Source organism: Oncorhynchus gorbuscha, linkage group LG07, assembly GCF_021184085.1.
Source record: "Oncorhynchus gorbuscha isolate QuinsamMale2020 ecotype Even-year linkage group LG07, OgorEven_v1.0, whole genome shotgun sequence".
Lineage (NCBI taxonomy): Eukaryota > Metazoa > Chordata > Actinopteri > Salmoniformes > Salmonidae > Oncorhynchus > Oncorhynchus gorbuscha.
Genome location: NC_060179.1, coordinates 78,180,326 through 78,207,259, shown reverse-complemented (window position 1 = coordinate 78,207,259; position 26,934 = coordinate 78,180,326). Strand labels below are relative to the sequence as shown.

The 26,934-nt window shown below is 44.7% G+C and overlaps 1 pseudogene; it reads left to right on the top strand.

Moving 5' to 3' along the window:
• The first annotated feature begins 13,982 nt into the window (after nt 1-13,982).
• On the top strand, nt 13,983-25,967 carry LOC124040405 (annotated as a pseudogene).
• Nucleotides 25,968-26,934: the final 967 nt, after the last annotated feature.

The following is a 26,934-nucleotide window of genomic DNA, read 5'->3' as shown; positions in this document are numbered from 1 at the left end:
TCCTACACTTGTGGAAAGTAAGTAATGTTAATGCAGCACATATCTGTCTGGCATTGTCCATTTTGAAACATCTAATTTGCTTGTGATTTAGACCTATGCAGCATTGATACAGTATCTTGTGGATGAAAATAGAGGGAGTGCTCAAACAGCACCTTTAGTTTCCAAATCCAGAGTGTACAAATCAAGTGGATCGTTCTGCAGCCCATCAATTTCAACTCCTCTGCCCCTCTGCCTCCATCTAAGCAAGCTTTCAACCTTGAAGAGTACAACTTTTCACAATCTACCTTAGAGCAGGTGAGCACTCACTTGTGAACCTTACCTTGAACCTCGTGATGTTACACTTCCTGTTTGAACCTTACCTTGAACCTTGTGATGTTACACTTCCTGTTTGAACCTTACCTTGAACGTCATGTGATGTTACACTTCCTGTTTGAACCTTACCTTGAATGTCATGTGATGTTACACTTCCTGTTTGAACCTTACCTTGAATCTCATGTGATGTTACACTTCCTGTTTGAACCTTACCTTGAACCTCATGTGATGTTGCACTTCCTGTTTGAACCTTACCTTGAACCTCATGTGATGTTGCACTTCCTGTTTGAACCTTACCTTGAACCTCATGTGATGTTACATCAACTGCAATGCGAACCCCATCAACTTCCTAGTTCTCTAAAGTAGTTCTCCTTTCTGTTCATGGAGTTTGCTAAGGAGCATGAGAAAGAGGAGGAGGAAGTGGGTTCCCTCAGCACCACGTTTCAGTGGCAGCGTCTCCGCCAGGGAGGCCCTGCGCCTGTCGACCAAACAGACAGCATTGTGCACCAGCTCTGAGTTCTGCTGGGGGGGACGGGGGGGGGGCTGACTGTCTGTGGGGCACAGTGTCTAGGCACCCAGGCTGCCTGACTACATGGCACTAACCTCATCCCCAGTGGCTGGGAACATTTGACTAGTGCACTCAACCCTCGCCTCACCAGCTCAAACCCCCACCTGTCACCAGCCCAAACTAGTGAGACGAGATGGTTGTCACAGGACGGATAGACACCTCTATGGGAATTGCCCTGGAAGGGTGGAAGCCTTGCACTCACACTGAAAGTCTGTGTGTGGGATGGTTCTTCCCCTCTCTTTGAGTTGTGTGTTTTCTGACTTGCGTTGGTATATATTGATATACAGTATATAGTATTTCTTGATTTCTTATCCTTTCCATCCATTTCTCTTTATGGGGTAACCTTGTCCCACCCTGGGGTAGCCTTGTCCCTCCTTGGGGTAACCTTGTCCCACCCTGGGAGAAAGAAAGAAAGAAATAATTAGACAGAGCATACTTAAGTTTGCACAGGACACCGGATAAGACAGGAGAAGTACTCCAGTTATAACAGACTGACCCTAGCCCCCCGACACATAAACTACTGCAGAGCCTTCTCTCTCTGTCTGTAGCCTTCTCTCTGCCTGAAGCCTTCTCTCTGCCTGTAGCCTTCTCTCTGCCTGTAGCCTTCTCTCTGCCTGAAGCCTTCTCTCTGCCTGTAGCCTTCTCTCTGCCTGAAGCCTTCTCTCTGCCTGTAGCCTTCTCTCTGCCTGAAGCCTTCTCTCTGCCTGTAGCCTTCTCTCTGCCTGAAGCCTTCTCTCTGCCTGTAGCCTTCTCTCTGCCTGTAGCATTCTCTCTGCCTGAAGCCTTCTCTCTGCCTGTAGCCTTCTCTCTGCCTGAAGCCTTCTCTCTGCCTGAAGCCTTCTCTCTGCCTGAAGCCTTATCTGCCCCTAGCCTGCCCCTAGCCTTCTCTCTGCCCGTAGCCTTCTCTCTGCCCCTAGCCTTCTCTCTGCCTGTAGCCTTCTCTCTGCCTGAAGCATTCTCTCTGCCCCTAGCCTTCTCTCTGCCTGTAGCCTTCTCTCTGCCTGAAGCCTTATCTCTGTCTGTAGCCTTCTCTCTGCCTGAAGCCTTCTCTCTGCCTGTAGCCTTCTCTCTGCCTGAAGCCTTCTCTCTGCCTGTAGCCTTCTCTCTGCCTGTAGCCTTCTCTCTGCCTGTAGCCTTCTCTCTGCATGTAGCCTTCTCTCTGCCTGTAGCCTTCTCTCTGCCTGAAGCCTTCTCTCTGCCTGAAGCCTTCTCTCTGCCTGAAGCCTTCTCTCTGCCTGTAGCCTTCTCTCTGCCTGAAGCCTTCTCTCTGCCTGAAGCCTTCTCTCTGCCTGTAGCCTTCTCTCTGCCTGTAGCCTTCTCTCTGCCTGTAGCCTTCTCTCTGCCTGTAGCCTTCTCTCTGCCTGTAGCCTTCTCTCTGCCTGAATCCTTCTCTCTGCCTGTAGCCTTCTCTCTGCCTGAAGCCTTCTCTCTGCCTGTAGCCTTCTCTCTGCCTGAAGCCTTCTCTCTGCCTGTAGCCTTCTCTCTGCCTGTAGCCTTCTCTCTGCCTGTAGCCTTCTCTCTGCCTGAATCCTTCTCTCTGCCTGTAGCCTTCTCTCTGCCTGTAGCCTTCTCTCTGCCTGAAGCCTTCTCTCTGCCTGTAGCCTATTATTCCTTCCGGCGACGTTTCACACTCCCCAGTCCGGGGTCTCCAGCGACGGTCCCCAGTCCGGGGTCTACAAAGATGGTTCAGAGTCCGGGGCCTCCGGCGATGATCAACGGTCCGGTTCTACAAAGGCGGAGGGATCAGCGTGAAGAGGCGGGGCGGTGTCCAGAACCAGAGCCGCCACCGAGGGTAGATGCCCAACCATAATCTCCCCTATAGGTACAGGTTTGCGGCCGGGAGTCCGCACCTTTTGGGGGGGTACTGTCTCGCCCTTACCTGAGATATCTCTGTTTTCTTTATATTTTGGTTAGGTCAGGGTGTGACTAGGGTGGATACGCTAGTTTTTATATTGTCTAGGGGTTTTGTATGTCTAGGGTTTTTGTATGTCTAGGGTTTCGTAGGTCTAGGTATGTTTATGGTGGCCTGATATGGTTCCCAATCAGAGGCAGCTGTTTATCGTTGTCTCTGATTGGGGATCATATTTAGGTAGCCATTTCCCTTTGGTGTTTGTGGGATCTTATTCTATGTTTAGTTGCCTGTCTGCACTATTCGTATAACTTCACGTTTCGTTAGTTTTGTTGTTTTGTTAGTTTGTTCAGTGTTATTTGTTTAAGAATGTACGCATACCACGCTGCACCTTGGTCCCATTCGTATAACGAACGTGACACGGGGCAGGGTTGTCCCACTCAGGGCGTGTTCCATCTGGCGTAGCACCAGCCGTATCTTAAGCCATTCTCTCATCCGCGGAGCAGGAGAAAAACTCCCGGCTTTTGTTTTGAAAAAGGGTGCTGTGGCCATTGTTTGTGATAATCTTCACAGTTGAATCGTCCGGTTGGAAAACATAACCCATATTGCCGTCACTTATATGCAGCACTCCTTTAAAACAATCAGGGACTTCCCAAAGAATGTCTTCGATGGTTTTGTCATTGTGTTCTTGACACGAAGGACACCGTACACCTACAATTTGTCAAGGAGACATGTTTATTTTCCTCTTTAGTGTTCTGGGTTTATTTCAATTTTGTATTTAGTGTTCTGGGGTTTATCGAGATTGCTTGTAGTGTTAACAGCGCTTACTTATACCCCTGGACATGACTGTTTTCATATACAACAGCCAGGCCCGAAGTTCACTACAGCAGGGGGAGGACTCTTTGAAATGTTCAAACACATTCCACAGTTAAACGAGGTCACTACACATCAATCATCATGACAGCTTTAAGCTTTAACATAAACAGATGCAATATCTGGTTCAATAAACACTCACTCGAGAGCACGAGAACTGAAGGACAGGATGTACATACAGTGGGGAGAACAATTAGTTGATACACTGCACGATTTTGCAGGTTTTCCTACTTACAAAGCATGTAGAGGTCTGTAATTTTTATCATAGATACACTTCAACTGTGAGAGACGGAATCTAATACAAAAATCCAGAAAATCACATTGTATGATTTTTAAGTAATTAATTTGCATTTTATTGCATGACATAAGTATTTGATCACCTACCAACCAGTAAGAATTCCGGCTCTCACAGACCTAGTTAGTTTTTCTTTAAGAAGCCCTCCTGTTCTCTACTCATTACCTGTCTTAACTGCACCTGTTTGAACTCGTTAGCTGTATAAAAGACACCTGTCCACACACTCAATCAAACAGACTCCAACCTCTCCTCAATGACCAAGACCAGAGAGCTGTGTAAGGACATCAGGGTTAAAATTGTAGACCTGAACAAGGCTGGGATGGGCTACAGGACAATAGGCAAGCAGCTTGGTGAAAAGGCAACAACCGTTGGCGCAATTATTAGAAAATTGAAGAAGTTCAAGATGACGGTCAATCACCCTCGGTCTGGGGCTCCATGCAAGATCTCACCTCGTGGGGCATCAATGATCATGAGGAAGGTGAGGGATCAGCCCAGAACTACACGGCAGGACCTGGTCAATGACCTGAAGAGAGCTGGGACCACAGTCTCAAAGAAAACCATTAGTAACACACTACGCCGTCATGGATTAAAATCCTGCAGCACACGCAAGGTCCCCCTGCTCAAGCCAGCACATGTCCAGGCCCATCTAAAGTTTGCCAATGACCATCTGGATTATCCAGAGGAGGAATGGGAGAAGGTTATGTGGTCTGGTGAGGTAAAAATATAGCTTTTTGGTCAAAACTCCACTCTCTGTGTTTGGAGGAAGAAGGATGAGTACAACCCCAAGAACACCATCCCAACCGTGAAGCATGGAGGTGGAAACATCATTATTTGGGGATGCAAAGGGGACAGGATGACTGCACTGTATTGAGGGGAGGATGGATGGGGCCATGTATCGCGAGATCTTGGCCAACAACTTCCTTCCCTCAGTAAGAGCAATGAAGATGGGTCGTGGCTGGGTTTTCCAGCATGACAACGACCCGAAACACACAGCCAGGGCAACTAGGAGTGGCTCCGTAAGAAGCATCTCAAGGTCCTGGAGTGGCCTAGTAAGTCTCCAGATCTGAACCCAATAGAAAATCTTTGGAGGGAGCAGAAAGTCCGTATTGCCCAGCGACAGCTCCAAAACCTGAAGGATCTGGAGAAGGTCTGTATGAAGGAGTGGGCCAAAATCCCTGCTGCAGTGTGTGCAAACCTGGTCAAGAACTACAGGAAATGTATGATCTCTGTAATTGCAAACAAAGGTTTCTGTACCAAATATTAAGTTCTGCTTTTCTGATGTATCAAATACTTATGTCATGCAATAAAGTGCAAATTAAATACTTAAAAATCATACAATGTGATTTTCTGGATTTTTGTTTTAGATTCTCCCCACTGTATATGGGCATAAGCACTTACTCATACCGTGAGAATGGAAGGACGGGATGTACATATATGGGCGTAACCACGTGACCCATAAAATAGGTCATAAATCCCTTGTTTGGTGGATGCCGTCTACTGTATTCTCTCTGTGGCATTTGATAGCCCACGAGTTTGGACTTGGTTATGCAGCTGTAAAGAAAATAAGCAAAGTCATAGTGATTCCTTCCTTATCTCAGCTCATATCTGTAATGCTCCGGGTGTCGTGGGTGTGGAGTCAAATGCAGGAGACAGAGTTCAATGCTGTGCGTCTTTTAATAGCACCAACAGGGTGCTCACAAAAGTTACGTTCCCAATCACAGGGAATCAAAAAATACAATGGAAAAAATCATGACCAGGCACTAACACGTACCTCTATAACAGAGCCGAAGGTTACATAGAAATAATCCTGCACAACAACCAGGCGGGCCGGCTGTCTAATAAAGACAAACTAATCAACATAAACAGGTGCTACCAATAAACATACAAGGAGGGGGAGGAAAACAATCAGTGGCAGCTAATAGGCCGGTGACGACGACCGCCGAGCTCCACCCGCCCGGGAAGGGAAGGACTCGTGACAATATCAGAGACATGAGAGGAGAATGACAGGTAAATTAAAAGGGAGAGTAGCCCATTAATGCCAGGTGACTTGCTGTGTATAAATAATATGTATTTCCTTGCTCCAGCAAATGTATTCAAAGTTAATAAAACAGAGTGATAGGAAAACATACAATAAGATTGTCACATAGGCCTACAGTGTCATAGGGCTGTAGCCTAATGTGATTAGTGGGAAATTAGCTTTACGTAAAGTAAATACATGCTGATGTGCTAATATTTTGTCCTGCAGTTATGTCATAGACCCAGTACTTTTCCCCCCCACTTTAGTTTCAGAGATTGCTGTCAAGGAGAGACACAAAGATATAGAGCAGGACACAGATATAGACCCAGACATAGCAGAGATGCTGAAGGAGGACACAGATATAGACCCAGACATAGCAGAGATGCTGAAGGAGAACACAGATATAGACCCAGACATAGCAGAGATGCTGAAGGAGGACACAGATATAGACCCAGACATAGCAGAGATGCTGAAGGGAGGACACAGACATAGCAGAGATGCTGAAGGAGGATACAGATATAGACCCAGACATAGCAGAGATGCTGAAGGAGGATACAGATATAGACCCAGACATAGCAGAGATGCTGAAGGAGGATACAGATATAGACCCAGACATAGCAGAGATGCTGAAGGAGGATACAGATATAGACCCAGACATAGCAGAGATGCTGAAGGAGGACACAGATATAGACCCAGACATAGCAGAGATGCTGAAGGAGGATACAGATATAGACCCAGACATAGCAGAGATGCTGAAGGAGGATACAGATATAGACCCAGACATAGCAGAGATGCTGAAGGAGGATACAGATATAGACCCAGACATAGCAGAGATGCTGAAGGAGGATACAGATATAGACCCAGACATAGCAGAGATGCTGAAGGAGGACACAGATATAGACCCAGACATAGCAGAGATGCTGAAGGAGGACACAGATATAGACCCAGACATAGCAGAGATGCTGAAGGAGGACACAGATATAGACCCAGACATAGCGAGATGCAGAGATGCTGAAGGAGGACACAGATACACAGATATAGACCCAGACATAGCAGAGATGCTGAAGGAGGACACAGATATAGACCCAGACATAGCAGAGATGCTGAAGGAGGACACAGATATAGACCCAGACATAGCAGAGATGCTGAAGGAGGACACAGATATAGACCCAGACCTAGCAGAGATGCTGAAGGAGGACACAGATATAGACCCAGACATAGCAGAGATGCTGAAGGAGGACACAGATATAGACCCAGACATAGCAGAGATGCTGAAGGAGGACACAGATATAGACCCAGACATAGCAGAGATGCTGAAGGAGGACACAGATACACAGATATAGACCCAGACATAGCAGAGATGCTGAAGGAGGACACAGATATAGACCCAGACATAGCAGAGATGCTGAAGGAGGACACAGATATAGACCCAGACATAGCAGAGATGCTGAAGGAGGATACAGATATAGACCCAGACATAGCAGAGATGCTGAAGGAGGACACAGATATAGACCCAGACATAGCAGAGATGCTGAAGGAGGATACAGATATAGACCCAGACATAGCAGAGATGCTGAAGGAGGACACAGATATAGACCCAGACATAGCAGAGATGCTGAAGGAGGACACAGATATAGACCCAGACATAGCAGAGATGCTGAAGGAGGATACAGATATAGACCCAGACATAGCAGAGATGCTGAAGGAGGATACAGATATAGACCCAGACATAGCAGAGATGCTGAAGGAGGATACAGATATAGACCCAGACATAGCAGAGATGCTGAAGGAGGATACAGATATAGAACCAGACATAGCAGAGATGCTGAAGGAGGACACAGATATAGACCCAGACATAGCAGAGATGCTGAAGGAGGACACAGATATAGACCCAGACATAGCAGAGATGCTGAAGGAGGACACAGATATAGACCCAGACATAGCAGAGATGCTGAAGGAGGACACAGATATAGACCCAGACATAGCAGAGATGCTGAAGGAGGACACAGATATAGACCCAGACATAGCAGAGATGCTGAAGGAGGATACAGATATAGACCCAGACATAGCAGAGATGCTGAAGGAGGACACAGATATAGACCCAGACATAGCAGAGATGCTGAAGGAGGATACAGATATAGACCCAGACATAGCAGAGATGCTGAAGGAGGACACAGATATAGACCCAGACATAGCAGAGATGCTGAAGGAGGACACAGGTATAGACCCAGACATAGCAGAGATGCTGAAGGAGGATACAGATATAGACCCAGACACAGCAGAGATGCTGAAGGAGGACACAGATATAGACCCAGACATAGCAGAGATGCTGAAGGAGGATACATATATAGACCCAGACATAGCAGAGATACTGAAGGAGGACACAGATATAGACCCAGACATAGCAGAGATGCTGAAGGAGGATACAGATATAGACCCAGACATAGCAGAGATACTGAAGGAGGATACAGATATAGACCCAGACATAGCAGAGATGCTGAAGGAGGACACAGATATAGACCCAGACATAGCAGAGATGCTGAAGGAGGATACAGATATAGACCCAGACATAGCAGAGATGCTGAAGGAGTACACAGATATAGACCCAGACATAGCAGAGATGCTGAAGGAGGACACAGATATAGACCCAGACATAGCAGAGATGCTGAAGGAGGACACAGATATAGACCCAGACATAGCAGAGATGCTGAAGGAGGATACAGATATAGACCCAGACATAGCAGAGATGCTGAAGGAGGATACAGATATAGACCCAGACATAGCAGAGATGCTGAAGGAGGACACAGATATAGAACCAGACATAGCAGAGATACTGAAGGAGGATACAGATATAGAACCAGACATAGCAGAGATGCTGAAGGAGGATGATGCACAGATATAGAACCAGACATAGCAGAGATGCTGAAGGAGGACACAGATATAGACCCAGACATAGCAGAGATGCTGAAGGAGGAAACAGATATAGAACCAGACATAGCAGAGATGCTGAAGGAGGATGATGCACAGATATAGAACCAGACATAGCAGAGATGCTGAAGGAGGACACATATATAGACCCACACATAGCAGAGATGCTGAAGTATGAAACAGATATAGAACCAGACATAGCAGAGATGCTGAAGGAGGATGATGCACAGATATAGAACCAGACATAGCAGGGATGCTGAAGGAGGACACAGATATAGACCCAGACATAGCAGAGATGCTGAAGGAGGACACAGATATAGACCCAGACATAGCAGAGATGCTGAAGGAGGATACAGATATAGACCCAGACATAGCAGAGATGCTGAAGGAGGATACAGATATAGACCCAGACATAGCAGAGATGCTGAAGAAGGATACAGATATAGACCCAGACATAGCAGAGATGCTGAAGGAGGATACAGATATAGACCCAGACATAGCAGAGATGCTGAAGGAGGACACAGATATAGACCCAGACATAGCAGAGATGCTGAAGGAGGATACAGATATAGACCCAGACATAGCAGAGATACTGAAGGAGGATACAGATATAGACCCAGACAGAACAGAGATGCTGAAGGAGGACACAGATATAGACCCAGACATAGCAGAGATGCTGAAGGAGGATACAGATATAGACCCAGACATAGCAGAGATGCTGAAGGAGGATACAGATATAGACCCAGACATAGCAGAGATACTGAAGGAGGATACAGATATAGACCCAGACATAGCAGAGATGCTGAAGGAGGACACAGATATAGACCCAGACATAGCAGAGATGCTGAAGGAGGATACAGATATAGACCCAGACATAGCAGAGATGCTGAAGGAGGACACAGATATAGACCCAGACATAGCAGAGATGCTGAAGGAGGACACAGATATAGACCCAGACATAGCAGAGATGCTGAAGGAGGACACAGATATAGACCCAGACATAGCAGAGATGCTGAAGGAGGATACAGATATAGACCCAGACATAGCAGAGATGCTGAAGGAGGACACAGATATGGACCCAGACATAGCAGAGATGCTGAAGGAGGAAACAGATATAGAACCAGACATAGCAGAGATGCTGAAGGAGGATGATGCACAGATATAGAACCAGACATAGCAGAGATGCTGAAGGAGGACACAGATATAGACCCAGACATAGCAGAGATGCTGAAGGAGGAAACAGATATAGAACCAGACATAGCAGAAATGCTGAAGGAGGATGATGCACAGATATAGAACCAGACATAGCAGAGATGCTGAAGGAGGACACAGATATAGACCCAGACATAGCAGAGATGCTGAAGGAGGAAACAGATATAGAACCAGACATAGCAGAGATGCTGAAGGAGGATGATGCACAGATATAGACCCAGACACAGCAGAGATGCTGAAGGAGGACACAGATATAGAACCAGACACAGCAGAGATGCTGAAGGAGGACACAGATATAGAACCAGACACATCAGAGATGCTGAAGGAGGAAACAGATATAGACGCAGACATAGCAGAGATGCTGAAGGAGGAAACAGATATAGACCCAGACATAGCAGAGATGCTGAAGGAGGATACAGATATAGAACCAGACATAGCAGAGATGCTGAAGGAGGATACAGATATAGAACCAGACATAGCAGAGATGCTGAAGGAGGAAACAGATATAGACCCAGACATAGCAGAGATGCTGAAGGAGGATACAGATATAGACCCAGACATAGCAGAGATGCTGAAGGAGGATACAGATATAGACCCAAACATAGCAGAGATGCTGAAGGAGGATACAGATATAGACCCAGACATAGCAGAGATGCTGAAGGAGGACACAGATATAGACCCAGACATAGCAGAGATGCTGAAGGAGGAAACAGATATAGACCCAGACATAGCAGAGATGCTGAAGGAGGACACAGATATAGATCCAGACATAGCAGAGATGCTGAAGGAGGACACAGATATAGACCCAGACATAGCAGAGATGCTGAAGAAGGACACGGATATAGACCCAGACATAGCAGAGATGCTGAAGGAGGAAACAGATATAGAACCAGACATAGCAGAGATGCTAAAGGAGGATACAGATATAGACCCAGACATAGCAGAGATGCTGAAGGAAGAAACAGATATAGAACCAGACATAGCAGAGATGCTGAAGGAGGAAACAGATATAGAACCAGACATAGCAGAGATGCTGAAGGAGGATGATGCACAGATATAGAACCAGACATAGCAGAGATGCTGAAGGAGGATGATGCACAGATATAGAACCAGACATAGCAGAGATGCTGAAGGAGGACACAGATATAGACCCAGACATAGCAGAGATGCTGAAGGAGGAAACAGATATAGAACCAGACATAGCAGAGATGCTGAAGGAGGAAACAGATATAGAACCAGACATAGCAGAGATGCTGAAGGAGGATGATGACACAGATATAGACCCAGACACAGCAGAGATGCTGAAGGAGGACACAGATATAGACCCAGACACAGCAGAGATGCTGAAGGAGGAAACAGATATAGAACCAGACATATCAGAGATGCTGAAGGAGGAAACAGATATAGACCCAGACATAGCAGAGATGCTGAAGGAGGATGCAGATATAGACCCAGACAGAACAGAGATGCTGAAGGAGGAAACAGATATAGACCCAGACATAGCAGAGATGCTGAAGGAGGACACAGATATAGAACCAGACATAGCAGAGATGCTGAAGGAGGATACAGATATAGACCCAGACAGAGCAGAGATGCTGAAGGAGGATGAGGATGTCATCATAGACATTAATGTATCCTTCGATGGCACAAGAGAGGATTCACTCCAGCTACGGGATAGGTTTGTGCATTGGTGCTGGTACCAGCTACCCATAGAAAATCCACCTTGTCACCAGAACCTTAGAGGCCATTCATTTTTTTCATAGAGGTTGCACAGAAAATGGAATCTGTACATTTGAGGATGTCAAATGTTAACGTTGTCAAAAGAATGTATCACGGAGGAACCCAGAATGCAAATGAATGTCTGAACTCTGTAATATGGTCGTGATGCCCCAAAACTGTCTTCACGGGCAAAAGCTACATTGACAACTCAAAGGGCCGTACATATGGAGCTGATTCATGTTCTGCACATTTCAACTGCCGTACAAAATCCTTGTATGTGACAAATTGAGCATGAGAATTTACCCAAAACTGCATATTTGTCCAACAGACCAGTATTCAAAGCATATGCTCTATTGCAAATGTATTAAACGTGCTAATGTATTTATAAAAGGTATATTTTATGTGTATTTTTCAGTTCAGAAGTGATATATGAATAAGAGTTAATTTAATGTGACATGGTCATATTTATGGAAAGTACATTTGCATTGCATTAGCCTCTCTTTCTCAAAATGACATGTTCCCTGTGCGCCAATTCATTTTTCTCAGTCTTCAAAGGACGTAGATTCTCTTTATTCCACACACAGGTTCCCAGGTCTTATAGTCAGACTTTTACAGAGGCTTTTCTTTTATATCTTGTGTTGTTTTGATTTTAAGTGTCATTGTACGTGTAAATAAATGCTAAATGTGTATCCGTCATACATAGTGAATAGTGTTTTTTAAATAATTCCATGAAATGACAATATTTAGATAAACTGATCTGTAAAAGTCTGACCATGGAGTCTCATCACAATGAAACAAAAAACAAAAACATTCTTCCTTGAAGCAATTTGTTGAAAAACAGATTCTCGTCATATGCAAATTATCACACATTTAAGAATGGTGTGCCTCATTTGCATATTTTAATTGTAAAATAAATCAAACTTGTAATAAAATAATATCTTGTATTTATGTATACTTTCAACTGGTAAAGGGGGAAAAAAGTCCCTACTAGCCTGTGATGCCTGGAATGAGGATACAGAGCTTTATTTATTTAGAACAGCCACACCTTTTTCTTCAAAACAACCCAGGAGGAAGAGAGATCACTATCATATTAACTTCGTGAAAAAATACCACACAATAAAATCTTGCTTACGGACTGCCATTCCACACCCTGTTGTGTTTGGGTTTTTGATAAGAAGTATGCTTTGGACAACCCAACGATGACCCAACGATGACATCATCCAATTGAAGTTGACATTTAAAACAGTTAACCCATAATAGTCTAAGCCCTGTGCGTGTTCCTTTCCACAGAGGGGTCATATTAGTGTGTCACCCAAACTGTTTAGAGGCTACAGACAGAAGTTGGCAAATCGTCTGTACCGACTTCAGACTAGTCCCAAGATGCTTGTTGGGGGTCACAGATCAAACCGTTCCGACGCTACAGGCGATTTTGTGAGAAGACCAATTTTCAGGATGTCTCATGGTCTGACAACCACCGCTCTCGCTCTGTCACCTTCCACAGCAGATGAGGAAGTGAGGCATCGGCGGAATGAGACTCATCCAATACGAACATCCAGATCTGTCTAGTTTAAACTAACAGGTGTTTATTAGATTATCATGGAGGCCCAGACGTCGACTTTAGGGGGTTCTAAGGTAAGGGTTAGGATTAGGGTTTAGTGTAGGTTCTTGTCTTGTGCCTCGGTGGCAAAACTTAGTCAGTGCTCCTAGACATGGAAAACTTAGTCAGTGCTCCTAGACATGGAAAACTTAGTCAGTGCTCCTAGACATGGAACACTTAGTCAGTGCTCCTAGACATGGGAAACTCACAGTAAGTATTTGGTGTGTTGATTTTAGTCTCATGATCATAAAGAATTCCAGACACAGGAACTCGCTCTCTCCTTCACAATTTCATGCACTGCTTTGTTGTCGGGCAATGAAAGATAGCACTGTTAACATCTACACGTAACATTTATAAGATAAAGTTGTAAAATTACAACTAAATCACAGAAGTAAAATGATTCTAAGTTGTCAATGATGTGATAAAAATAGTGCCAACATTCTAACTCTGTAATGGAAACCAAAGAGCTAGGATTAGATTACAGCATTAGTTATGCATGCTTAGAAGGAAGTGGGGATTTTGTTTAAGGAAAGGTATGTAAGAGACTTATCACGTGTGTAACTAGCAGGTAATGTGGTGTGTGGAAGGGAGGAGCTGAGAAAAGACAACAGAAGAGAGGGATGCTTAGGAAGGAAGATTGACTCCAGGGTACCAACAAGAAAGCATGGCCTTCCTCAGCACTCTTTGCGTGGTGACCATAATGGTGACATTCCTGTCAAACGGTAAGTAAATACAATTCTCAATGTATCGTTCTCCATTTATACTCACCTGGTTTAAAGAAGTTCGCCACTAAGTTCATTTCAACTTGTATAAAAAAAGAAATTTGGACTGAATGAATTAACTGAACTCAAATCGATTTAAAACTGCAATATGTCACTTCTTGGGCGACCCCGAACAAATTCACATAGAAATCTGAGTTATATATATCTCATTCTCTTTGAAAGTAGGTCTAAGAAGCGTTTTGGAGTCTTTTACTTTCGGGTTTATACACCAACATCAAACCGCTGAAAATATTATAGTTTGGGTTATGGTTATGGAAAAGCTATTCACAGCAGTTTAGATGGTACAATGATTCTCCACACATTGTCTGCTTGTTTTGTCAAATAAACTGAAATAAGGTGAACTACAAGAATTTTTGCAACCAGGAAATGTTGGAGCGATTTCTGAGAAATATAAGAGTTACTGGGTAGGAAGATATGTTTCCGTTGTCCTGTAAGTAGTTGGTGACAGGAAAGCATACCTAGCAGGCTCAACTTTCAAGTTCTTCTAGTTAATTAGCCACGTTTGCATGCGGACAGGTATGTGTTTTCAAAAGTATTGAGTGAAGCAGAAATACTAATTGATGACATTGAGGAAAGAAGAAAGGTAACAAGTCCCACATCTAGATTCTAGTTTACAGGTAGGCCTATGCGTTTTCAAAAGTATCGAGTGAAGCAGAAATACTAATTGATGACATTGAGGAAAGAAGAAAGGTAACAAGTCCCACATCTAGATTCTAGTTTACAGGTAGGCCTATGCGTTTTCAAAAGTATCGAGTGAAGCAGAAATACTAATTGATGACATTGAGGAAAGAAGAAAGGTAACAAGTCCCACATCTAGATTCTAGTTTACAGGTAGGCCTATGCGTTTTCAAAAGTATCGAGTGAAGCAGAAATACTAATTGATGACATTGAGGAAAGAAGAAAGGTAACAAGTCCCACATCTAGATTCTAGTTTACAGGTAGGCCTATGCGTTTTCAAAAGTATCGAGTGAAGCAGAAATACTAATTGATGACATTGAGGAAAGAAGAAAGGTAACAAGTCCCACATCTAGATTCTAGTTTACAGGTAGGCCTATGCGTTTTCAAAAGTATCGAGTGAAGCAGAAATACTAATTGATGACATTGAGGAAAGAAGAAAGGTAACAAGTCCCACATCTAGATTCTAGTTTACAGGTAGGCCTATGCGTTTTCAAAAGTATCGAGTGAAGCAGAAATACTAATTGATGACATTGAGGAAAGAAGAAAGGTAACAAGTCCCACATCTAGATTCTAGTTTACAGGTAGGCCTATGCGTTTTCAAAAGTATCGAGTGAAGCAGAAATACTAATTGATGACATTGAGGAAAGAAGAAAGGTAACAAGTCCCACATCTAGATTCTAGTTTACAGGTAGGCCTATGCGTTTTCAAAAGTATCGAGTGAAGCAGAAATACTAATTGATGACATTGAGGAAAGAAGAAAGGTAACAAGTCCCACATCTAGATTCTAGTTTACAGGTAGGCCTATGCGTTTTCAAAAGTATCGAGTGAAGCAGAAATACTAATTGATGACATTGAGGAAAGAAGAAAGGTAACAAGTCCCACATCTAGATTCTAGTTTACAGGTAGGCCTATGCGTTTTCAAAAGTATCGAGTGAAGCAGAAATACTAATTGATGACATTGAGGAAAGAAGAAAGGTGACAAGCACTGATACATCTAGATTCTAGTTTACAGGTAGGCCTATGTGTTTTCAAAAGAGTTGAGTAAATTGGAGCCGAGGAGATCTTTGTCAAGTAATTCAGCATCTAGCTAAGATGTTTGGTGCAGTATTTCTCAAGTGGAAAAATGTGCATGACAACTAGTCATTTATCATTCAATGACAGCAAACACTTCCCACTGGGCAAAAACTGGTTGAATCAACATTGTTTTCATGTCATTTCAGCTCAAACTGCCAAAGTGATGTTGATCAATGTAAAAAAGTAAGCAACATTAAGGGAATTTCATATTTTTTTTCACCCAACTTCGAACCTTAGTCCAATGACATGGTGATGTTTTTGTTGATTTCACGTTGTATTCACGTTAGTTGACAGTTCAACCAAAGTAAATCCAAACTAGACATTGATCTGACATCTGTGCCCAGTGGGTTCAGGTTTCCACTCCTACTAGGAGGAGTACGTTTTACCAGTCACCGACAAAAAGGGCGTAGACTTCAACTACCGAACTTCGACTTGCCTCAATCATTTTTTGGTGTGCCGAAAAAAGAATGCCAAACACCAAAACAAAAACGTCATAATATATGCGCAAACTGTTTTGGCTGGGAAGCATACGGTAAGCAAACCTCTATGGGATTGGTGTGCCCCCCACGGGACGGTTGAGCTAACGTGCACTAATGTGATTAGCATGACGTTGTAAGTAACAAGAACATTTCCCAGAACATAGACATGTCTGATATGGGAAGAAAACTTACATTCTTGTTAATCTAACTGCACTGTCGAATTTACAGTAGCTATCACAGTGAAAGAATACCATGCTATTGTTTGAGAAGAGTGCACAGTTATGTACTTGAAAATGTATCATTAAACTAATTAGGCACATTTGGGCAGACTTGATACAACATTTTGAACAGGAATACAATGGTTCATTAGATCAGTCTAAAACGTTGCACATACACTGCTGCCATCTAGTGGCCAAAATCGAAATTGAGCCTAAACTGCAATAATACATTGTGGCCTTTCTCTTGCATTTCAAAGATGCATGTTTTTTTCTTTGTATTATCTTTAACCAGATCTATTGTGTTATATTATCCTAGATTTATTTCACACACAAACTTCAAACTGTTTCCTTTCAAACGGTATCAAGAATATGCATATCCTTGCTTCAAATCAAAGTTTATATGTCACATGTGCCGAATACAACAGGTTGAGTACAACATGAAATGCATACTTACGAGTCCTGACCAACTGTGTAATTTTTAAGTTAAAAAAATGGTATTTGATAAACGATAGATAAGTAAAGAAATAAATTGACAGTGAAAATAACAGTAGCGAGGCCATATACAGGGGGTACAGCTACAGAGTCAATGTGCGGGGGCACCGGTTAGTCTGGCTAATTGAGGTAATATGTATATGTAGGCATAGTTAAAGTGACTATGCGTAGATAATAAACAGAGAGTAGCAGCAGCGTAAAAGAGGGGTTGGCGGGTGGGATGGCAGGACACAATACAATGTGCGGGGGCACCGGTTAGTTAGGCTATGACAGGGATTTTGGCCTTGTCGGGTGCCTGAAGTACATACTGTGTGTCCAAGTTGTTGAAGAAAAAACCCTTGTCTAATCCGAGGTGAGTGATCACTGTCCTGATATCCAGAAGCTCTTTGTCTAATACGAGGTGAGTGATCACTGTCCTGATATCCAGAAGCTCTTTGTCTAATCTGAGGTGAGTGATCGCTGTCCTGATATCCAGAAGCTCTTAGTCTAATACGAGGTGAGTGATCACTGTCCTGATATCCAGAAGCTCTTTGTCTAATCCGAGGTGCTTCTGGGACAGTATGTTCACTCTGATCAGTATGGGACAGTATGTACACTCTGATCAGTATGGGACAGTATGTTCACTCTGATCAGTATGGGACAGTATGTTCACTCTGATCAGTATGGGACAGTATGTATACTCTGATCAGTATGGGACAGTATGTTCACTCTGATCAGTATGGGACAGTATGTTCACTCTGATCAGTATGGGACAGTATGTTCACTCTGATCAGTATGGGACAGTATGTTCACTCTGATCAGTATGGGACAGTATGTACACTCTGATCAGTATGGGACAGTATGTTCACTCTGATCAGTATGGGACAGTATGTTCACTCTGATCAGTATGGGACAGTATGTACACTCTGATCAGTATGGGACAGTATGTACACTCTGATCAGTATGGGACAGTATGTACACTCTGATCAGTACGGGACAGTATGTACACTCTGATCAGCATGGGACAGTATGTATACTCTGATCAGTATGGGACAGTATGTTCACTCTGATCAGTATGGGACAGTATGTACACTCTGATCAGTATGGGACAGTATGTACACTCTGATCAGTATGGGACAGTATGTACACTCTGATCAGTATGGGACAGTATGTTCACTCTGATCAGTATGGGACAGTATGTTCACTCTGATCAGTATGGGACAGTATGTACACTCTGATCAGTATGGGACAGTATGTTCACTCTGATCAGTATGGGACAGTATGTACACTCTGATCAGTATGGGACAGTATGTTCACTCTGATCAGTATGGGACAGTATGTATACTCTGATCAGTATGGGACAGTATGTTCACTCTGATCAGTATGGGACTGTATGTACACTCTTAGAAAACAATTGTTCCAAAAGGGTTCTTTGGCTGTCCCCATGGCAGACCCTCTGAAGAACCCTTTTAGGTTCCAGAGAGAACCCTCTTGGGTACCATATAGAACTGTCTGTGGAAGGGTTCTACCTGGAATCCAAAAGGGTTCTTCAAAGAGTTCTGGTGTGGGGACAGGCTAAGAAATCCTTTTAGGTTCTAGATAGAACCAAGTGTACCCAGTGAAAATGCCAGGGTTTGGATACAGAGAGTAAGGGAAGGATTAAGGGATTTCCTTTTCTTTCTGTCTTGTATTTCAGGCTCTCATTCACAGCTGAGTGGTAAGTCCTTTTCACCACTTACAGATATTCTCTAAATCTTAACATTTAAACCTTTTATCATGCACTGTCACACCAATGTGACCTCTTCGACACGAACTTTCCAAATAACCCATCATTCTCTATCGCTGTTAGTGTGCGGAACCCCTCCTCTTAACACTAGGATCGTGGGGGGTCAGGATGCTCCTGCAGGGAGTTGGCCATGGCAGGCCAGTCTTCACAGTTCAGGCAGCCATTTTTGTGGGGGATCCCTCATCAACAAAGAGTGGGTGCTGACTGCTGCTCACTGCTTTTCCAGGTGAGGATTTGCAGGATTGTGGGACACATTTAACCCGAATGTCAAACCGAATCGAGACTAAACTGTTCCACTCTTTAAAAAACAATACTGTTACCTTTTTATATATTTATTCTCTCAGTATCAGTACATCAAATTTGTTGGTCTACATGGGTCGTCTGAGCCAGCAGGGCTCCAACCCCAACGAGGTGACACGGACAGTCACTCAGATCATCCTCCACCCCAACTACACCAGAAGTACCAGTGACAACGACATGTGTCTGCTGAAGCTCTCCTCCGCTGTGACTTTTACAAACTTCATTCGGCCAGTCTGCCTAGCTGCACCAGGCAGCTCCTTCCATGATGGGGCTACTAGCTGGGTCACCGGCTGGGGCAGAATCAGCAGTGGAGGTGAGTGTTGTAGCTTGCTTTAAGTACTGCTGATGATGGATCAGAATTCTGATAGGTATTATGTATGTTGAGGAATACCTGTTTTGTTGCTCCTCAGTGTCCCTGCCCTCACCACAGACCCTACAGGAGGTGGATGTGCCAGTAGTGGGGAACAGGCAGTGTAACTGTAACTATGGAGTTGGTTCCATCACCGACAACATGATCTGTGCTGGTCTATCAGCAGGAGGAAAGGATTCCTGTCAGGTAAAATCTCTTGGTTATCTTCTTTGTTTATTACAATGTGGGCTAATGACACATTCGTAATCTGTGTCTGGTTTCTCAGACCCAGATTATACCTAGCCTGGTCCTAAATTGGAAAGCACTTTCAATACAGATTATCCATTAAAAGTACTTTTTAGTCCAAAACTTTTTGAAATTGGTGACTGAAAAACTGACCCATTATGTTTCATAAGAAAATCTAATCTCGGTGTCTGTAAATCTGTCGATGGATAGGGGGACTCGGGAGGTCCAATGGTGAGCAAACAGGGTATTCGCTGGATCCAGTCTGGGGTTGTGAGTTTCGGCAACGGGTGTGCCCAGGCAAATTTCCCAGGAGTGTACGCAAGAGTGTCTCAGTACCAGACCTGGATCAACACCCAGATCACCAGTGACCAGCCAGGATACGTCACCTTCTCCTCCAGTGGGACTGATTCTGACCTCAGTGTCTCCTGTAATGGTCTTCCAGCCCCAGCCACCACCACAACTGCCCCTACGACCACCACTACCACCACAACTGCCCCTACAACCACTACCACCACAGCTGCCCCTACAACCACTACCACCACAACTGCCCCTACAACCACTACCACCACAGCTGCCCCTACAACCACTACCACCACAGCCGCCCCTACAACCACTACCACCACAGCTGCCCCTACGACCACCACTACCACCACAACTGCCCCTACAACCACTACCACCACAGCTGCCCCTACGACCACCACTACCACCACAGCTGCCCCTACAACCACCACTACCACCAAAGCTGTCCCTACAACCACTACCACCACAGCTGCCCCTACGACCACTACCACCAAAGCTGCCCCTACAACCACTACCACCACAGCTGCCCCTACGACAACCACTACCACCAAAGCTGTCCCTGGGGCCACAACTACAACCAAAACTACCCTTGTGACCAAAGCTGCCTCTACGACCACCACAACTGCTCCATCCATTACCACCACAGTTTCCCCTACCACCACAACTATGACCTCAACTGCCCATACGACCACCACTAGCACCATAACCACAACTACTCCTAAAACCACCACTACAATTGCCCCTAAAACCACTCCTGAACGTAAGTGGATTTACTTCCTTCTGTGAAAATTGCTGCCCCTCCTGGAGCCACACCCATCTGTTACTCCTGTTGTAGCTTTAGCCACACCCATCTGTTACTCCTGTTGTAGCTTTAGCCACACCCATCTGTTACTCCTGTTGTAGCTTTAGCCACACCCATCTGTTACTCCTGTTGTAGCTTTAGCCACACCCATCTGTTACTCCTGTTGTAGCTTTAGCCACACCCATCTGTTACTCCTGTTGTAGCTTTAGCCAACCCATCTGTTACTCCTGTTGTAGCTTTAGCCAACCCATCTGTTACTCCTGTTGTAGCTTTAGCCACACCCATCTGTTACTCCTGTTGTAGCTTTAGCCACACCCATCTGTTACTCCTGTTGTAGCTTTAGCCACACCCATCTGTTACTCCTGTTGTAGCTTTAGCCAACCCATCTGTTACTCCTGTTGTAGCTTTAGCCAACCCATCTGTTACTCCTGTTGTAGCTTTAGCCAACGTATCTGTAAATCTGCATTTGACCACATCCAAACTTTAGTGTTTATCCCTCTCTTTCAATCTACACTCAGCCAAAAGTCAGCCCTGACTTCTGTAGTGCTTCTGCTCCCTGTTTCTGCAGCCGTGGTGTGTGGCAGTGCCTCTTTGAACTCCCTTCCTGATGGGGCTTGGCCTCGGGGGATCCTGGCCCTGGATAGCCAGTCTACAGACAAACGGAACACACGTCTGCGGGGGAACAATGGTGGCAGAGGACTATGTCATGAGCGATGCTGGGTGCTTCTCCAGGTAACACACTCCACTTGTATGTAAACGGGTGAGTTGGTCAGATGCATATGGTCAGATCTCCATCCCTTGGTGCTCAAGTTGAACCAAGGACCTATTACATAGAAGGTATTTGCAATGCCAAGCTATAAAGTTCCCCAACTTCACTATTCCCACGTCCCAGTCAGTCCGACGCCTCTCAGTGGACCGTGATCATGGGTCGTCTGAAGCAGAACGGCTCCAACCCCAACGAGGTAACCCTTAAAGTCATCAACATCACCATGAGCAACTTGACGGCGAACAACGTGGCCATCCTCCGACTGGCCAGCCAACCCAAGTTATCTAACTACATCCAGCCTATCTGTGTGGACCAGGGAAGCAACACCTTCAGCATTGGGACTCAGTGCTGGGTGGCTGGCTGGGACAAGGACCAGGGTGGAGGTGAGTCAGTGTGTAATACTGGAACAGACTAACACTGCCTCCTAAACTAAGCAGGGTTGGTCCTGGTTGTTCCCTGGATGGGAGACCAGATGCTGCTGGAAGTGGTGTTGGAGGGCCAGTAGGAGGCACTCTTTCCTCTGGTCAAAAAAAGAATATCCCCAATGCCCCAGGGCAGTGATTGGGGACATTGCCCTGTGTAGAGTGTTGTCTCTTGGATGGGACGTTAAAGTCTCTATAGTCATTAAAGATCCAATGGTACTTATCGTAAGAGTAGGGGTGTTAATCCTGGTGTCCTGACTAAATTCCCAATCTGACCATCATGGCCACCTAATCATCCCCAGCTTCCAATTGGCTCATTCATCCCCTCTCCCCTGTAACTATTCCACAGGGCATTGCTGTATATGAGAATGTGTTTTCAAATCAAATCAAATCAAATTTATTTATATAGCCCTTCGTACATCAGCTGATATCTCAAAGTGCTGTACAGAAACCCAGCCTAAAACCCCAAACAGCAAACAATGCAGGTGTAAAAGCACGGTGGCTAGGAAAAACTCCCTAGAAAGGCCAAAACCTAGGAAGAAACCTAGAGAGGAACCGGGCTATGTGGGGTGGCCAGTCCTCTTCTGGCTGTGCCGGGTAGAGATTATAACAGAACATGACCAAGATGTTCAAATGTTCATAAATGACCAGCATGGTCAAATAATAATAAGGCAGAACAGTTGAAACTGGAGCAGCAGCACAGTCAGGTGGACTGGGGACAGCAAGGAGCCATCATGTCAGGTAGTCCTGGGGCACGGTCCTAGGGCTCAGGTCCTCCGAGAGAGAGAAAGAAAGAGAGAATTAGAGAGAGCATATGTGGGGTGGCCAGTCCTCTTCTGGCTGTGCCGGGTGGAGATTATAACAGAACGTGGCCAAGATGTTCAAATGTTCATAAATGACCAGCATGGTTGAATAATAGTAAGGCAGAACAGTTGAAACTGGAGCAGGAGCATGGCCAGGTGGACTGGGGACAGCAAGGAGTCCTCATGTCAGGTAGTCCTGGGACATGGTCCTAGGGCCCAGGCCAGTTGAAACTGGAGCAGCAGCATGGCCAGGTGGACTGGGGACAGCAAGGAGTCATCATGTCAGGTAGTCCTGGGGCATGGTTCTAGGGCTCAGGTCCTCCGAGAGAGAGAGAAAGAAAGAGAGAAGGAGAGAATTAGAGAACGCACACTTAGATTTACACAGGACACCGAATAGGACAGGAGAAGTACTCCAGATAAACAAACTGACCCTAGCCCCCGACACATAAACTACTGCAGCATAAATACTGGAGGCTGAGACAGGAGGGGTCAGGAGACACTGTGGCCCCATCCGAGGACACCCCGGACAGGGCCAAACAGGAAGGATATAACCCCACCCACTTTGCCAAAGCACAGCCCCCCACCACTAGAGGGAAATCTTCAACCACCAACTTACCATCCTGAGACAAGGCCGAGTATAGCCCACAAAGATCTCCGACACGGTACAACCCAAGGGGGGAAACCCAGACAGGCCGACCACAACAGTGAATCAACCCACCCAGGTGACGCACCCCCCAGGGACGGCACGAGAGAGCCCCAGCAAGCCAGTGACTCAGCCCCGTAACAGGGTTAGAGGCAGAGAATCCCAGTGGAAAAAGGGGAACCGGCCAGGCAGAGACAGCAAGGGCGGTTCGTTGCTCCAGAGCCTTTCCGTTCACCTTCCCACTCCTGGGCCAGACTACACTCAATCATATGACCCACTGAAGAGATGAGTCTTCAGTAAAGACTTAAAGGTTGAGACCGAGTTTGCGTCTCTGACATGGGTAGGCAGACCGTTCCATAAAAATGGAGCTCTATAGGAGAAAGCCCTGCCTCCAGCTGTTTGCTTAGAAATTCTAGGGACAATTAGGAGGCCTGCGTCTTGTGACCGTAGCGTATGTATAGGTATGTACGGCAGGACCAAATCAGAGAGGTAGGTAGGAGCAAGCCCATGTAATGCTTTGTAGGTTAGCAGTAAAACCTTGAAATCAGCCCTTGCTTTGACAGGAAGCCAGTGTAGAGAGGCTAGCACTGGAGTAATATGATCAAATTTTTTGGTTCTAGTCAGGATTCTAGCAGCCGTATTTAGCACTAACTGAAGTTTATTTAGTGCTTTATCCGGGTAGCCGGAAAATAGAGCATTGCAGTAGTCTAACCTAGAAGTGACAAAAGCATGGATTAATTTTTCTGCATCATTTTTGGACAGAAAGTTTCTGATTTTTGCAATGTTACGTAGATGGAAAAAAGCTGTCCTCGAAATGGTCTTGATATGTTCTTCAAAAGAGAGATCAGGGTCCAGAGTAACGCCGAGGTCCTTCACAGTTTTATTTGAGACGACTGTACAACCATTAAGATTAATTGTCAGATTACCTGATAAAATAAATGTGTTCTTTCTGTTTTGGTCAACTTGTGATTTTCTTCCTCTATTTCTCTATTCTGTCTCATTCCTCAGCCGAACAGAACTTGCAGCAGTCCCAGACCTCTGTGGTAGATTGTGAGAGCTCTGGCTCCTCTGATAACATCTGCACGGCTGCCTTGGACCTTCGACAGGTACCGATTGGTCCGACAAAAAAAGCAATAATGGGTTTCAAATGTCGACTCAGAAGTGTCAACTGGTGTACAGCAAGGATGGTTGCATTATGTCTGTTTAGTTATTGAGGATATCTCTGCAACTGTTGGGATGTGATCTATTTGACTTTGGCATCTCCAGAATTGGCGTCAGCAGAGCCTGTCTGATAGTAGGACATTTAAATCCACCTAGTGAGGACAGTCCCAAGTTTCATCATGATCTTCCAGTTAAGGAGCTTGGTTGGCAACCAGTCTGTCTGCCTGCCTGACATGACAGCCCCCCGTGTGTTCATTCTTCTCTCTCCCCACAGGGTGAAGGAGGTGGTCCTCTGATGTGTAAGCAGGGTGATGCATGGTACCAAGCTGCTGTGTTGACTGTCGACAGCAGCAACAAGACCAGCTCCAGCAAAACACGATGGAGCCGGAGTCCTCGCTCCTCCAGCATCCAGGTCTTCACCAAAACCGCTCGCTTCCAGAGCTTCATTCAGACCACTGTGGGCCCACTCCCTTTACCTGTCACAGCCAGAACCCCAGTCAATGACACCAACACTGCCAACGGCACAACTGTCAGCGCAACTACCGCTGTCGTGACTCCTGGCAGTGGGGCAACTCTGGCCCACTCATCCCTGGTCCTACTCTTCTTGTCTCTCCTCTCTCTCCTACTGTCTCTCTGTCAAGCCTGATGACGCTGAGGAGTCACCTTTATGTAAACCTCTGGCAATAGGGTCTAAATGTGCTCTGTTTGAAGTATGTACCCCTGCACTTAATATCTTGCTGCTCTAGAATATTTTGGTGAGTTTAATATTGGTTAACCCAGAACTAAAATCTTGCATAATTTGGTCAGCTGTGTGATTTAGTTCTGGGTCAATGTGTTTCAAATTGAGAGTTTGGGTCTGCGAAGTCTCCACCCTTTTGCAAAAGGAAACTCTCAGCCAAAGCACTGACATTTAAGCACTGCCTTCATCCAATCCCGACACGTCCAAATGATCAGTGAGAAAAAGCTAAACATTGTAGCTACTGCTGCTCGTTATCCTATGCATCCCATTCCGTCTCAACAGATGATTCGGTTTAGGTGCAAGGACTTGTCCACAAACAATGCCTGGTCTAACGCTGTCAGCCACAGTCTACTAAAAACAGAAGGTTTATCTCATCTAATTGTTTATTTATTCTGACTGGATTGAAATATGAAACTGTCATTGTAATCAGTTTAAGCTCACAAGTATTCTCTCTTTGTAGTCTATTATCAAATCTATGCAGGTCAGTATTTCATGTTATGAGACAGATCAGGAAATGATTTATTTAAATTTAATGACTTGATCTACTGTTGCATCTGGAAATTAAAATGATGAATGAATTGTCTAGTTCATTTTTTTCTTCTTCCAATAAACAGCAGAATTTATATAGACTAGACACCACACAGCGTTTGTGTAAATGTTGTAGTCTGGCCAAACGCTGTTGTACAATCTGAGTGATTACTATAGGTATATTCAACTTGAAAATGTCATCTTTAATTCCATACTTAGAGTTACATTACAGTATATACTTTATATAAACAAAAATCCTAAATCATTTTAACAATTGAAGTGAAAAATCTGTCTCGGTCATATCCTTTATCTGTCTCGGTCATATCCTTTATCTGTCTCGGTAATGTCCTTTATCTGTCTCGGTAATGTCCTTTATCTGTCTCGGTAATGTCCTTTATCTGTCTCTGTAATGTCCTTTATCTGTCTCTGTAATGTCCTTTATCTGTCTCGGTCATATCCTTTATCTGTCTCGGTAATGTCCTTTATCTGTCTCGGTAATGTTCTTTATCTGTCTCGGTAATGTCCATTATCTGTCTCAGTAATGTCCTTTGACAGCTGTCTCAGTAATGTCCTTTATCTGTCTCGGTCATATCCTTTATCTGTCTCAGTAATGTCCTTTATCTGTCTCGGTAATGTCCATTATCTGTCTCAGTAATGTCCTTTGACAGCTGTCTCAGTAATGTCCTTTATCTGTCTCAGTAATGTCCTTTATCTGTCTCAGTAATGTCCTTTGATAGCTGTCTCTGTAATGTCCTTTGATAGCTGTCTCGGTAATGTCCTTTGATAGCTGTCTCGGTAATGTCCTTTGATAGCTGTCTCGGTAATGTCCTTTGATGAGCTCCAGCCTGTGTCGGATCCATGGTCGTTCCAGTCAAAGGAAGAGAAGTCTCCACACTGTAGGAGCTAAGTGTGGGAAATGTCCACCTCTTCCACACACACACACACACACACAAAATAAGAGAAACACACAGAACACAAATAAGAAAGACAGACACACACACAATATATGATAAAAGT